The sequence below is a fragment of the Phymastichus coffea genome, unplaced genomic scaffold (assembly GCF_024137745.1).
Source record: "Phymastichus coffea isolate CEN01 unplaced genomic scaffold, Cenicafe_Pcof_1.1 PCOF00025, whole genome shotgun sequence".
NCBI lineage: Eukaryota > Metazoa > Arthropoda > Insecta > Hymenoptera > Eulophidae > Phymastichus > Phymastichus coffea.
The window spans coordinates 3,188,558-3,204,408 of record NW_026706836.1 but is presented as its reverse complement, the minus strand read 5'-3'; the positions used below and the strand labels follow the sequence as shown (position 1 = coordinate 3,204,408).

The window sequence follows — 15,851 nt, the reverse complement described above, 5'->3', positions numbered from 1 at the left end:
AGATGTTGCTGCTATTGCTGCTGCTGCTGTTGCTGCTACTGCAGTCGCTGCTACTGCTACTGCTACTGCTGCTATTAGCACACTCACCCACGCACTCAGGTTCGCAATGTCAATGGCAAAACACGGGAGACTCGGGAAGATTGGAGGTTAGCGCGACGCTGACAGACTGAGTAACACAGTCATACGGCCGGTCGGAGCCTCCCCTCCCGGTCATTGCCCCTTACGCGCTCTCTCTCTCTCGCGAACCGAACGCGGCTCCTCTCGTTTAGCCGCTCGTTAACCTCGCGCGAGTCTTACGATTTTCGGTAATCGTTGCAATGCTTTAAAAATGATCATTTTTTTTAAATCATAATAATAATATATAGTTAGTACGCACTATCTTTAGAACGAGCGACAATGGCTCAGACGGTAGTGCACTGTCGTATAGATGCAAAGGAGGCTAGGTTCGATTCTCCTGTAGGTCTATTCTTTTTTTATTTTTTCCTTGTTCTTAAATAAATTTTAACGATAAGTCACATCTTTTTTACTGAAAGATTCTTACGAGAAAAAATACGATAAATAATGTTACTAATTTACTGAGAGTATTAGATGTAGACAATTAATTATTTATATGTACATATGTCAACAATTAAATTCAACAGAAAAGACAGGGAATTTCTTCTTAACCTGTTAACCGAGGAAATCCCTTTCTAATTACGCAACATATAACGGGCGCGTCCTTTTCCATGTAAGACGTGTATGAATGACGTATTACCATAGTAGTAGTAAAATATACGTCCCGCCCATTCCAGGGCGCAATATAAATATCGAGGACGTATTCATATGTCCTACCCGTACCCGATATTGTTTACTTTGGACGTATTTATATGTCCCGCTTGGTTAACAGGTTAATTAAAATAGTTGAAATATCGTTATTAAAAAACAACAACAATAAAAAAAATATCTCTAAAATTAGTGCGTATATGCGACAGTTTTGAATGACGTCACTTTTATAGACCGTTGAGTTAATTCCACACGAGTTGTATGTTTTACATACGCATACATGCGCGCGCGTGCATGTCTATATATAACTCATAATAAATTAAATGAATTTTTTATGTAATTTATGGCGTGTATGGAATTTTTCTTAATGGAGGATGGAGGGTGAAATCTTAATCGTCCACTATAAGAAATGAAATGCATTTCATTAGCAGTCGCATTCGTATCGAGCGTGAACTAGTGTAAAATGTGAAATAAAAAAAAGGTACTACGATCATTCTACAATGAGCTCTAACAAAATTGACTATAGGTAATTATTTGTTTTATTGTTTATCAAACATACTTTATATTTGTTTTCAATATTTTTTTTTTTTTGCAGATTTGAGCAAGTGAGGCTGCATAGCTACACATCTCAATGGACATGCGTACACGTACAACCAGCAGATCTTGCTACGCTCGGCTTTTATTATGCGGGGCAGATTGATCGAGCGCGCTGATTTGAATGTGGTCTGGAAGTCTGTCGTTGGGAAGAAGGTGACTACCCTGTGATGGTACGTCAGCGCTGGGCTGGCCGCTGCCTTTTCATTCACAACAGAAGTTGCAGCAATGTGCCGATCGAATCGAGTTCCATACCGATACGTCCTCGAAGAAGTAGAGATGATTGTAGACGGTATAAGCTCGAGTACCGAGCAACGACAACGTGGAAAGAGCTAGCGCGCGCAACAAATACCCCTCCTACTGTCAATCCACCTTCGAATACAGACGAGCCTGCGTTATCGTCGATAGAGAGTCTTATTAGAAAACTTTTTTCCGATTTACATTTATGGAGAAATATCGAATGCAACTGTTGGTATGGTATCTGTTTGCGAAAAATTTGTACGCGGTTATAAGAAAAGTATTGACAAACAGAATGAAAAAATGAATAAAATTAGCGAAAGGTTTGAACAATCGCAGCGAAATATAGTCAATATTTTGTGTCAACTTGAAATTTCTAAATGTAAGATATGTTTGGATGCTAGGATTGCTGTACTATTTTTACATTGTGGACATATGCATATAACTGTATGCATGGAATGTGCATCAAGAATTGTCCAATATGTCGTCAAAGTATTACCAAGCGTGTTCATACTTATTTTGCCTAAATTTGTTCTTTTTTTTTAATAAAGTGCTTATTATTTTTCAAAAATGTTTGTGTACTTTTTTTCTCTTTTAATCTACTATTTTGTATTTTAATGTTACATTTTATTTTGATACAAAAAAATCTGTTCAAGTTAATAAAAAATTTTGGAAATATGATTTTTTTTTATGTTTCTTATATATATATTTATAAGAAACAACAAAAATCAATAATACACATTTCTAAAATTTATATACATAATAGCTGAGTAAAAAAAACAAGGATTGATCGATACGTTTTTTTTTATTTCTTTCAAACTTAGATAACAAAATCAAATTACATATCATCAGGATTTTTGCGAGCAAGCATCCATCTACTGATAGCCAGCGCGTTTTTAACGGCACATGGATTTGATAGATACGCGTTATGGTTACTGCATACGGAAATGCTATCGTTTGAAAGATTCTTGAGTGATCGGCGACCCAAGACTTCAACGTTAACCACAGTCGTTCTGTAAAAATAAAAGTAGCAAAAATAATCATTAGATATCTTTTTTTTTTCTTTTTACGATGATATGCGACAAAAAGAAACTTACTGTGCATTGGTCATCAAATTTCTCAGTCATGTTGTTTTTTCAAGACTTTTCAAAAACATCAAGATAAATATAATTTCAATAATCTATCATTTCCGGTACACCAGAAAGAAGTCGTGAAAAACAAAAAGACGTTTCAGTGAACGTGTACTTTTTAAATTTGAATAATGGGTCATACGATGTTTTTCCGTAACATTTCACCGATGAGAAAAAGAAAAGCACATGAATCTTCTAGTGGCAAATTATTATATCGACGTTAATGCCGATGTGAACGAAGAGCAAATACAACGTCCCAGTATACCTTACAAAGTACACTAAGTTTGGATAAAAGACATCTCGATTCATGTATCGACAGTTGTCATTTCGCAGATGTAAGTCGTATATATGCGATCGTTGCTTACACTATTTCCTAACTAAACAGAAGTTGAAATCGCACGAGATCGACTATAAAAATGTGAATATGTATAAAAATGTGGTTCCCAGTGGGAAAAATATATTTTTACGATTTGAAAACCTTAAAAATGAGTGCGCAGTACCCTTTGTTATGTACCCTGATTTTGAGAGTCTCTTGGAAGCGGTGTTCAACGACGAACGGATCTATCAACGTCACAAACCGTACAGTGTTGGTTTTTTCGTCAAGTGTAGCTATGATGACTCCCTTTTGTGTTATCGAATCTACAGACAGAATACCGTCGATAATGTTGGCCCAGCCAAGTGGATCGTTCACAATCTTCATGATTTGGCTAAGTATCTGCACAAGTTGTACAAAAGCTCATAGCCTATGGAAAATTTAACGTTCCAAAAGACATTTAGCTTTCTTCGTGCTACGATATGTCATATATGTTGATATATCGTATATGACATATCGTACATATATTTGACAAGAAAAAAGACACAAATTTCGCGATAATTGTCACTTTACTGGAAAGTATCGTGGAGCTGCTCACAGCACGTGTAATATTGCTTATCAAGAATCGAGGACTATACCCGTTTTTTTTCATAATTTCAGTGGGTACGATGTGCATATATTTATCAGAGAAATCGCGAACGAATTTCCCGGTCGAGTGAGCCTCATTCCTCAAACCAAGGAAAAATACACATCTTTTACGAAGTACATGGAAGGTATCGATATAAATCTGCGTTTCGTCGATTCGCTTCTATTTATGGCGTCTTCTCTCGACATCATCGTACTTGGAAAATCACGATATTCTAGAGATAAATTTTGAGCAAGTTGACGGATATACACTGCCGCAGATTGCCTTACTGAAGAAAAAAGGTGTATTTCCGTATGACTATGTTTCGTCGTTTATTATTGGCGAGGAATGTATGCTGACACTTACAACTTCGTCACAAGATGTCCGCTATGTCAAAGATATAAAACTAGTCAACTAGATCAACAAGACCTTATGGAACGACGAAAAATAGACCGACCATGGGCAATAGTAGTGGTTGACACTATGGAATTTCCTCGAAGCAAAACACAAAATAAATACCTCTTAGATTTCCAAGATCTCTTCACACGTTGGATAGAAATGAAACCAGTACGCTCTGCAGATGGAAAAACCGTTGCCAGAGCATTAGAAGAACTCGTCATATTCAGATGGGAAACACCTGACTATTTACTGACCAATAATGGGAAAGAATACGTTAATAAACACTTAGACAGCATGTTACAGGAATATGGCATCAGACATAACACGACGGTACCATATCATCCACAAGCCAATCCCGTCGACAGAAGTAATAGAACGATAAAAACTATGATAGCAATGTTCGTTGAAAACGACCACAGAAATTGGGATAAACACATTAATGAGTTCCGACACTCTATGAACACAGCAGTACAATCATCCACACAAACGTCCCCAGCATTTCTAAATTACGGCAGACAACCGAAACTAATAATAACTGACACTGAAACCAGAGGATTGGACTGAAAGGCTGAGAAGATTAAAAGACTTACATGAAATGGTTGAAAGGAACCTAGAGAAAACACATGAGAAAATGGCTGACCGATTCAATATGGGGAGAAAGTTAACCGATTATAAGACCGGGGACCTAGTATTGGTAAAAACGCATCATCTATCGAATGCAGCAAATAAATTCTCGACCAAATTAGGCGAAAAATATGAAGGACTTTTCAAATTGCTAGATAAACTCTCAAAAACAGTATTTACCATCGAGACACTAACGAAGAAAAAAGTTGGTAAAGTTCATATTGAACAGCTAAAACCATTTAAGAGTTCTCACAAAAATAACTATAACCTTAGATCGAACAAAGTCCAAACTAAAGGAAAAGAAGATAGATAACCTGACCAATCTAACCATATCCTGTGTTGTCCGACTCATGGGGTTTAACTCGCGTACTAACACGGTTACGGCGTAGGGAATAATTACGCTACCATCGATGACTGACCTCCGTATGTGCTGTCCTACGCCTGGACACGCTAGCCTCTCCAGGCTAAATAGGGGGGTGTAGTCGTTGACTAAGCTACACCCCTCGCCCAGCCAGCAGATAAGTCCATGCACTGTGGTGTCCCGATACCGACCAAAAGACCTACGCACTCACCTGACTTATTTTCAGATCTACCATGGCCCCCAGGATCCTCGTCGCGATGAAGAAGGACCTGAGCCTGACGGTGAAGATCCCGCTGTCCACAGTCCCCAGGACCATCACGGGGACCAGGAAGCGGGAGACCAGACCAGCTCAGGCCCCGGAACCCAACCGCTATGAGGAGAGCCTTCGCCTGCGGGCACTCGCCACCATGCCTGGGTACCAGGAAAGGGTAGGGGCTCAGCCCATCATCGAGCCCCACCCGACAGAAGATCTGTCAGCCTGGTATATCCAGGCCATGGTGGTGGAAATTGAACAGGACAATGCTCGCCTGGAGGCAATGGAAGTGGCGGAACAGGAGCCACCACAACCCCTCCTGGTGGGCCAAGAAAGGGAGCGTCTCCTTCGCTGGGCCCTCACGTTACAGACCCACGTTCCCGAGGCGGACTGGAGGCGTGAGGAACGCCAGCGGATGGAGGTAGTCCGTGCCATCCGGGAGGAGATGACCGCAGCGGTTGACCGGATGGACGGCGGAACAGCTAAGACTTTGTCCGAACATGGGACCTCTAAATCCCGCTGTTCGGACACCTCAAAAGGGTCCCAGCTGTTCCTAGACGGGCAAGCAGAGAAAGAGCTGGAGGATTACCTGAGCAGGAATGCGGAATCGGTACTAACTAGGAAGGGGGAGACCACCAACCCCCAACCGGGTGGACCATCAACTCCGCCTCCTACACTCCGTCGCCCAGGAACAGCAAAACCGTCCACCTCCACCATCTCCGCCACCACCGCCCAGCCGTCCGTCAGATGTCCCACCGCCTCCATCGCTCAGCCACCGAACGCTACCGCCAACCGATCAACCACCACAGCCGCCATTGCTCAGCCGTCGGCCACAAGGAGCCGAAGTCACCCAGGCTGGTTGCCTGTGACCTCGGCTCCAATTGACCGGACCACCACCACACGGTCAATAACAACACCCAGGATGGATCCCGTCGACCGTCCAGAGGTCCAGGGCCTGCACTACAGGACGGCCAGCGGCAAGCGCCGCAAATACAATCCGCGGCGCCACCTGCATCCGGACGACCTGGTAGGTGCAGGGGATCCCTCCTCCGAGGGATCAGAGGACGACCTACCTGGACCTCCGACCAGCCGCGCAGCAACACGATCAGCTGTTGCGGCTAGGATGCCATCCTGGGGTCGACTACCTCGCCGGACAAGAGCTGGATTTGGGCAACTGAGGGAGATCCCGACCGACCCGACGGTTGACCCCCCCCCCCCTCCGAGCATGTTTCAATTGCTGGAAAACCGACCACAATTTCGGGAACTGCCCCCGTCCCAAAGAGAGAGAGTTCTGCGGAAATTGTGGCCGGCGCGGGGTCGAGGTTTTCGACTGCCCGAAGTGTGCCGAGGCATAACACCGCCGATACGGCCCCTCGGACTCGAAAACCCGGTGAAGAACACCACTTCTCCACCGAGACCTCGACCGACACCCAGCCGCCGGAGTGGGTGGGATGAAATGGACAGACCAGCGTCTACTTCTTCCGGGTTCGGTTGGGATCGAAACCCAACACAGGAGCCCCGCCGCCAAGATCAGGCAGCCCAGCTGAGCTCGTACTCTCGGGAGACGGAGGACCCTCCACCGACTTACCTGGAGGCAACCCAACCCGAGTCCGAGCTCACTACCGTGGGAGACCGGAGAGGGAGAGGCCAACGGCTAACACCAGGGCTATACCCCGCACCGGACCCCCCGCTTCATCTGCCAGACTATCGGCGGAGGAGCGGGCGAGGGAGTTGCTACGGAGGTCCCACAACCATAGGACCTCCGATGATGAGGTCGACGTGGACCTGCGCCTGAGGGAGCTTCAAAAACTCCAGCGCGCCCTCCAGGAGATGGAAGAAATGGAGAGGCGCGATCGCTCCCGCAGGCGTGGGTACCAGTAGCCCACCAGCGAGCCACCAGTTTTTTTTGTTTTTGTTCTTTTGTTTTCTTTAGGTTTCCTATCTTTCTTTTCTTTAGACCACAATAAAGGCCAGGGCCAAGCCCTGGCTTAAACTGACTGATCTGCGTCTTAATTCAATTACTAACCCCCTGACCAACCCTTACCGACCTAGAAAATGGACGTAATGGACCAAAGGAGAAGGACGGAGGCAGCCAAGCAGACCAAGCAGGTACTGGACTCTGACCAGAACAGATCACGAGACCAAGGGGGAAAACCCCATCGGGTAAGATTTCTGTATAACTGACGAGAACTAAGAACGCGGCGGCAAACAAAAGGGAACAGAGCAAACTACAATACGGTACATTACAAGGCTTTTCCTGAGCGTTGCATTATTTGCAACACCTCAGGAAAGCCATTCCCGTTCCTTGTCGCCCCGTAACCAGTTGTATAAAACGAAAACAAACGCGCCCTATAAGAAACAGTTACCCTTTTTCATGCCCGGACAACAAAAACGGAGATATTGGCGAAACAAGCTCGATGAACCCGATCCGATGGACACACAAAAAAAAAAAGGAGCGCACCTCGGAATAAGAGAGCGCACGCACAATCTCACTTACGACCACGTGTTGCCGACTGGAGAAAGAAACACGGAAACTTCACTGGGAAATGGAGCGGAAATGCATGTTGATGATACATGCAGATCCGTTACACTCCCAGGCACTAACACCAACACTCACGAAACACTGAAACATCTGGGACGAGCAGAAAATCGTTGATGAAGTGGCAGCCGGCAATCAGCCGTGTCGGGCTGCCGAACACGGCGACATCCTGAACTTCACCCACACTCATAACGAGGACCACACACAAACACACAGAAACACGTAACCTGACCGACACGGGAGCACCCCAGGAGGCGTTCCAAAGACCACTACGGGAACACGAGGTGTACGCGCGAGAGAGCGTTTGAATTTGAAGCGATGAAGATTTTGAAGCACCGAGATAAACGGAGCATGAGCGAGCGAGACCGACTGAGAGCGAGCAAGCGAGACCGACTGAGAGCGAGCGAGCGAGACAGAGCGAGAAAATAGACTAAACAAGAACAGATTATAGATTATATGATTATATGAAATGATGAATAGAATTATATGTAAATATGAAGATGGGGGCTCTACAATTGAAATGACTTACATTATAAATTTATTCACAACTAACTAAAATTAAAATTAAAAATGAATATGAAAGAAATACCGAATTATGAAAATTTGCATGCGACCGACACCCTTTATTATAATAGCAAGCGACAAATAATCCGATAAATTTAATCGATAAACTAACCGACAGAATTCGAACTACTGACGAAATTCGCTGGTGAAGTCACGACCAATAAAAATAAAATTTGATTTCCGTCCGCATAGAAAAATAAATAAGAGTAGAGGTAGATCTTTCCCATCAATTAATGCTAGCTAATTTAGGGGGGGGGGGGGAAGGTGAGAAAGGGTAATAACGACGAAAGTAGGAGAATCAAGGTGGGCGCTGTATTCTTCTAATTTACATACGGACCAATGATGAAATATTCGGAGGGCGCTACCGATATCCGAATTAGCATACCGATCAATAATAATATTTTTTCTCAGAAAGAGAAGAAGGAAAGCGATCTTTGACCGCGAAAAGTCGATTCTCGTCCATTTTGCCGCTGTTCTTCTAGCCAGAAGGAGTGCTTGCGCCAGATACTCTCGTCGCGCAGGATTAATTGAGATAGACACCTTTTGTTCACGCTAATTTCGTTCGCCGAATCTCAGCAGGAAAACCCGTAAGTAGGCAAAGTGCCACTCATTAATATTAATCGCGGATGCGGGAGTGGATTTTTCGGTGCAGTAGGTCGTCGCGACGCGTGGATCCGTCGATGCCGGTGCCTATTAATTCGCGCTGACCTTTCCGCCATTTCGTAGAATCGAACGTGAGTGTTAAGATCGGACGAAGAAAACCAGTAACTAGTTGATTCGCGCTGACCTTTCACCAATAGTACTTTGTCGCGGATGTTGGAAGTATGCGAATTATAATCCGAGATGTAATTATTTGCGCTGACCTTCCACCAAACTATTAGATAGTGCAAGTGTTATGATCAGTCAAAGAGAATCCGTGATTTAGTTATTCGCGCTCACCTTTCGCCAAAATTAGCTATTGTGAGTGTTAGGATCAGACGAATTAAAATCGGTCATTAAGTTATTCGCGGTGACCTTTCGCCAAGATATTAGTTATTGCGCATGTTAGGCTTAGACAATAAAATCAGCGACCCAATTATTCGCGCTGACCATTCCGCCATTTTCGTCAATCAAAGACCGACCGGGATGAAATATTAGCATTTCCACTATTTCGTGTCCTTGCTGTTTCGTATAATTATGCAGAGTCATACTATTTCTAATTAATCCGACCACATGCGTATGAATTATGAAATAAGTCAATTAAAGTGATTAATTGTTCTTTATATAAATTTTTACTGCTTGTTGCTCTGCCTTATTTGCATGCTGATTATTTTCAGCCGCGAACGGTTATAATCGGGTAACGCTGATTCGTTGTATGTTCAATTCCCTCGATAGGTAACATACGCTCGAATTCGAATGGACTTCCGACCTGAAACAAGGAGTCATCATCTGAGCTGCCGGCATATCATAAACGAGGAGACAAAGAGGAACCGAATTGTTGGACATCGAGGCCTGGGGTAGAGGAGGTCGCGACTACCCATCCGTTTGCCCACCCTGCGCAGTCGCCGTGAGAGCAAACCGGGGTATGCGACGATCTTTAGGCCCTATCCCCGACGATCGCCCTAGTCAAACGGCGGTCTGGCGCCCTAAATAACCGGGGGTAACGAGGAAAACAGGCCTTGTGGCCGAAGAGATTCGGTAGCGCGGTTAAGATCCCCAAAATTCCCCGCCACATCCTTCTTAATACTTTTTTATTATCTCAGAACAAATATTGTTTATTATTAGTAACTTGTGCTTTAAAAATATCTAGTCTACTTTGTCTGCTAATTTTTAATGGTTTATCTAAATGTATATCTACAGTCATGGCCTCATTAGAAATTTCTTTTTCTACAACTGATATCTCAGGTTCACTAATATCTAGATATTTTGAACAATCTACATTTTTGACTAATTTATTGGTTGAATCAATTAAACTTTCATTGTCTGATGAAAGACTCAATAAATCTTTACTAGAAATTTCATATTCATTTGTATTTATACTTATTGAATCAGTCTATATATATAAATTAAATAAAGAAAGAACATTTTAAAGAAAAGATTTTCTGCTGCTTATATCGTTATGAGAACAACCTCATCATCACAATTTATTCTAGCTGTCCAAAAAGACTCGCTACTTTCATTTGATTTTGATCGCTAATATTCTGAACCAGAAGTGACAGATTCATTTTCACATTCAAAATAAAACAAGTTATAACATGTCTTATTATTATTTCAATCTTTTTTTCTAAAAGTAAATGAGGCGTTTCAGAGTTTGGCTTGATGCTTTTTCAATTTGAATTTTTGGATTAGTAATTAGATCATATTCTGAATCAAGATCAGAAACTGGCTCAAATATTTTAAAAATATTATCTGATATTGTTATTGTTATTGTAACTTCAAGAACTACGTCCACGTGGAACACTGCAGTGGTCAACTAATTACCTACATGCTTTCCCTATCTTGGTTCCCTATAGTCATGAATATGCAAACTCACCTACATGACTATTTTTTTTAAATGGTGTAGGAGGATAAAGTTTTACATGCAGCATGATTTAATTAAATATGTGAGCCAAAATATAAAAGAAATATAAGCCATTTAAAGCAATGTATAGCATAAACAGATTGATGTTTCAAAGCCTGCAGAAATAAAAGCGAATTATGCAAACTCGTCAATCTGCCTATTTCCAATATGAAAATTGAATTTCATAAATCGTCCATATCTGAAATAAAAAGTCATGAATAACTAATTAAATCAATTTGAACTTGTATTCTGGCTGTAATAGACCAATATATGACAGTAGAAGTTCTATCTATGAACTATGTTACAGGGATAACTCCTAAGATCAGAAATTTAATAAAATAAAATCATCAAATATCAGGAGTGAAAACATAAGAATTTTTTTTTCTATCTATGAACATTATAAAAATCTCTTATTATATATATAATGGATTATAAAGTAATTCAAGATATTGCTAACACAATTATAAGAAGTGTATCTATCAGATTTTGAAGAACATGTTTTTTAATTAGAAAATGCCACATCTACTTACAAAAATTTAAAGACAGTGACAAGAAAGTTAGAGATCATTGCCATTTAACATGTAAATTTAGAAGAGCTGCTCATAATAAGTATCATTTACATTACAGAAATGTTTGCTTTATAACTGTTGTATTCCATAATTTTACTGGCTACGACTCACATTTTATTATAAAAGAAATTTCCACACATCCTGATTTTGAAGGTACTGTTAAAGTATTAGATGAAAATAAAGACATATATATATATATTTCAGAAAAGAAGTTAAAGACAGTTCAATTCATTTTCGATTTATTGATTCATTTCGCTTTATGCCAATCTCTTAAGAAATTAGCATCTTATTTAATGAAATTAGATATAGTTACATGGAAATTTAACAAATATATTTATACTCTAGATCAAATCAAATTATTGAAAAGAAAAGGTATCCTATATGAATAATATTTTCAGTAGATTAAACGAATCTCGATTACCTTTGATAGAAGCATTTTATAGTCGATTAACAGATAGGAATATCAATGAAGTCGAATATCATCATGCAGAAAATGTTTGGAATATCTTTAATATTACAAATTTAGGAATATACTCTGACTTATATTTAAAATGTGATGTACTATTATTAGTAAATATTTTTCAAAATTTTCGTAAAACATATATGCAATCATATAAACTTGATCCAGCACATTATTATATAACACCCGGTTCAACATGGGATGCAATCCTGAAATGTACAAAAGTTGAGTTGGAACTTCTGACCGATATTGATATGGTATTGTTTATTCAAAAATATATACGTGGCGATATTAATCAATGTTATAAAAGATATGCAAAGGTTAATAATAAATACATGGAGGCATAATTCAAAGAAGATAAATCAAGTAAAATTTTTGATGATATGACGTTAATAATCTTTATGTTTGAGCTATGACACAGTTTTTGCCATATAAAAATTTTGAATGGATTAAAAGTATCGATAATACAAACTTTTTTTATGTTTTTGATGATGATGATGATATTGGATACATTTTAGAAGTAGACTTGAAGTATCATAAAGATCTGATACTCATAAAGATCTACTTATGTTTCCAGAGCATAGAGCGATATCTGGTTCAAATATGAAGAAAATTTGATAACATTATATGACAAAGAGCGCTATGTCATGCATTATCAAGAATTAAAACAGACTCTGCAATATGAACTTAAGCTAAAAAAGATACATCGAGAACTTCGATTCAATTAAAAACCTTGACTCAAGCCTTATATAAATTAAAATACAGAAAAAAGAGAATAAGCTGCAAATGAATTTGTTAAACTGTTTTAAAACTTATGATGGATGCAGTATACAGTAAAACGGTGGAAGATTGATAAAAAGTCGATTTGGAGCAGAAGCATATATCGCTCACTCCAATTTTCATAGCAGTTCTATTTTTGGTGAAAATTTGATTGTAGTACAATTATCACCAATAAGTATAGGTATGAATAAACGGATTTATATAGGGCTTTGTGTTTCAAATCTATCAAAAATATTCATGTATGAATTTCATTATGGTTATATATAAAACCGAGTTGGCTTTAGATGGAAATTATTATACACCGATATAGACAGTTTTGTGTATGAAATTGAAGATATTAATAAGTATCAAATTATGAAAGAGGATATTGATAAGTTTGATACATCAGATTATCCTGAAAATATTCAATTTGGTATGCCACGCGCTAATAAAAAAGTTCTAAGAGTTATGAAAGATGAGGATGATACTCAAGGAATATCACCAAAAGGCGACTCTATCAGGTAGAATGGCACTGAGCAGACATTGCTTTCGTACAGTGCTTAAAACAAATGGTGATATGATGGACCACATTGCTACGATATAAGAATATGTTGAAAAATTATTACAGCAGAGTTTGTCAAAGAAAAACTAATCGATGAGTACATGCGACGTAAAGATAAAAAGGAAGCGCAACAAGATTACGAGACAATCGAATCGGCAATAAAGACAACCTATAAAAGTAAAGAAGATACAGAGCCGAAGAAAATGAAATGTTTTTTCTGCAAAAAGTTAGGACATGCGAAAGTAAAATGCAGAAAATTCAAGGCCTGAAAAGAGAAACATCCAGAGAAAGTTTCAAAAAAGGCCAATGAAGCATCGCACGAAAATAAAACAGCCGAAAATGAAAACGGCTGTTATTTAGCAAATTGCGAAATTTGCTTGAAAATAAAGAAAATAGCTGGATTATAGATTCAAGAGTAACGAACCACATGCTGCACGAAACGAATTTTTTCAAGGATCTGAACAACAGCCAGACCGGCCATAATCGCCTTGCCGACAACAAGAATCGTGTAAAAGTAGAAGGCGTGGGATCTGCAGCTATAAAGTGCGTAAACAGCGATGGAAAAACGTCGATAATAAAAGTGCAAGACGTGCTGTATGCGCCCGGCTTAGAAGAAAATCTATTGTTCGTAAGGAAGCTAGTTAAGGAAGGGTATCGCGTCGTTTTCGAAGAGAACGCCTGTAAAATCATAAATAAAAAAGATGGAACACAGGCTGCCATAGCAAACCTAGTTTCGAATCTTTATGAGTTACAAACAGAGAAAGTCCTTGTAGCTCGAGCAGTATTAAGTAAAGGCTGCGCCGAGGATTGCCACCACGTGTGGCACAGACGTTTTGGACATCGCAGCACAGCTGTAATAAAGCAATTAATGGAAAAGTAACTGGCGAAAGGCATCAAGATTTCGGACTGTAGCTTGACAATGGACTGCGAGGAATGCGTAAAAAGAAAAATGGTTCGCATAAGTTTTCCAAAAGAATCGCAGACTCAGACGCATGCAACTCTTAATTTAATGCACACAGGTGTCGGTGGATGAATGTGAAAGCAAACTCCAGGCAGAAAAAAGTATTACTTGACCATCATCGACTACTCCAGGTATACGTTTTTATATTTAATGATCCATAAAGGAGAAGCGGCTGAGCTCATTAAGCAGTTTGTAAAAATGATAAAAATACAGTTCAATAAAGTTTCTAAGATCATCAGGTCAGATCGAAGAAGGAAATACGTTGATAACAATCTTCGAGCATTTTTAAAGAACGAAGGTATTCAGATACAGTACACAGCACCATATACTCACCACCGTAAACCGGAGTCGCAGAAAGAAAAAATAGATCTTTGCTGAATATGTCAAAATGTATGTTATTCGGCGTTAATCTCGACATAAAGTATTGGGGTGAGGCTATTCATACAGCAAACTATGTACAAAATCGATTACCAAGTAAAGCAACAAGCAAAACTTCTTATGAACTGTGGCATTCAGTAAAGCCCGATTTGAGTAATTTGCAAATTTTTGGTAGCGCTGTGTACAAGAAGGTTTTCGATGAGCTTCGGAAAAAGTTTGATGCAAAAGCAATTAAATTAACTTTTGTCAGATATTCACACGAGTTTAAAGCTTATCGACTCTTGGATACACAGACTGACAAAGTGCACATAAGCAGAGACGTTACGTTTCTCGATAAAAGAGGCATGAAAGAAGGGTCATTACTTCATGAAGAATGCGAAGTAATTTTAAGCCAAGAAAAGGCCCTTGATTATCATGAGAATGATAACAGATTAACTGAATCATCAATCAAAGATGATAGAGACTAAGATACCAGTTAAACGAGTTCGGACGCTAGCAGCATCGCGGAAGAAAAGGCATCTACAGAAAATGGACAAGCTGCTACAGAATCAACCACCAGACGCTTAGAATTGTCAAATAAGGGCGTGCCACCGAACAAATATATGGCTACACTAAAACTGGCAAGAGCAGAATCCGAACCAGCGAACGCAATGACGCGTTATCAACGCAAAATGCAAGCAGCTGGAAATTGGCCATGGACGAAGAAATAAAGTCCCTCAAAGAAAACGGCACGTGGGAAATAGTGCCAAGACCGGAAGGCAGACATATTATAACCTGTAAATGGGTCTTTGAAACGAAAAAGAATGCCGAAAGCCAGGTAGAAAGACATAAAGCAAGGCTTGTCGCGCGCGGTTTTTCACAAAAATATGGAACCGACTACGATGAAGTGTTCGTGCCCGTCGTAAAACAAACGACCTTTCGCACACTTTTGACAATCGCAGGTAATACAGGCATGCACGTGAAGCATTTCGATGCAAAGACCGCGTTTCTCAACGGCGAGTTAAAGGAAGTCATCTACATGCAGCAACCCGATGGCGACGTACAAGGAGGAAAGGAAATGGTCTGCAAACTGAAAAAGGGAATCTACGGTCTAAAACAAGCGGCAAAAGTTTGGTACGATCACTTGAGTGAGTACTTGATAGAATGCGATTTCGTACAGAGCAAACACGATTTGTACCTGTACATCAAGGACGATGGCGGGGAAAAAATATACCTCATTGTT

At 40.2% G+C, this 15,851-nt stretch overlaps 1 protein-coding gene across 3 annotated transcripts in view; it reads left to right on the top strand.

Moving 5' to 3' along the window:
- Window positions 1–15,851, top strand: part of LOC131675541 (uncharacterized) — a 459,806-nt gene that overhangs the window by 70,427 nt on the left and 373,528 nt on the right. The window lies entirely within an intron of this gene.